Source organism: Triticum dicoccoides, chromosome 5A (genome assembly GCF_002162155.2).
Source record: "Triticum dicoccoides isolate Atlit2015 ecotype Zavitan chromosome 5A, WEW_v2.0, whole genome shotgun sequence".
Classification (NCBI taxonomy): Eukaryota; Viridiplantae; Streptophyta; class Magnoliopsida; order Poales; family Poaceae; genus Triticum; species Triticum dicoccoides.
Genome location: NC_041388.1, coordinates 451,606,320 through 451,607,426, shown reverse-complemented (window position 1 = coordinate 451,607,426; position 1,107 = coordinate 451,606,320).

Genomic DNA, 1,107 nt, shown 5'->3' with positions numbered 1-1,107 from the left:
AAAATATTGCATGTCTCACTTTTATTAGAGATACTACTTGATCTTTTCCAAACATTGTATGGTCGATGAACCCGCTAGCTTCCTTTTGAATGCTCTTATAAACGATGTACCTTCACTGGGAATGGATAAATGAGCTCGAGGGCTTTTCTTTGCCATCACATTAGATGTCATTTGCATCCAAACTATTTTTGTTGCCATGACATGTCGTTCTCGTTCAAAAATATTGCATGTCTCACTTTTATTAGAGATACTACTTGGTCTTTTCCAAACATTGTATGGTCGATGAACCCGCTAGCTTCCTTTTGAATGCTCTTATAAACGATGTTCCTTCACTGGGAATGGATAAATGAGCTCGAGGGCTTTTCTTGCAAAAAAATGTACTACTTGGTCTTTTATCACATGAAAAGATATGAAATTTCGGGAGCAGAATCCCCCCATATTAGATGTCCTTTTGCCATCACTTCAGATGTCCTTCTAATCAAAACTATTTTCTTTGCCATCACATTAGATGTCATTTGCATCCAAACTATTTTTGTTGCCATGACATGTCGTTCTCGTTCAAAAATATTGCATGTCTCACTTTTATTAGAGATACTACTTGGTCTTTTCCAAACATTGTATGGTCGATGAACCCGCTAGCTTCCTTTTGAATGCTCTTATAAACGATGTACCTTCACTGGGAATGGATAAATGAGCTCGAGGGCTTTTCTTGCAAAAAAATGTACTACTTGGTCTTTTATCACATGAAAAGATATGAAATTCCGGGAGCAGAATCCCCCCACATTAGATGTCCTTTTGCCATCACTTCAGATGTCCTTCTAATCAAAACTATTTTCTTTGCCATCACATTAGATGTCATTTGCATCCAAACTATTTTTGTTGCCATGACATGTCGTTCTCGTTCAAAAATATTGCATGTCTCACTTTTATTAGAGATACTACTTGGTCTTTTCCAAATATTGTATGGTCGATGAACCCGCTAGCTTCCTTTTGAATGCTCTTATAAACGATGTACCTTCACTGGGAATGGATAAATGAACTCGAGGGCTTTTCTTGCAAAAAAATGTACTACTTGGTCTTTTATCACATGAAAAGATATGAAATTTC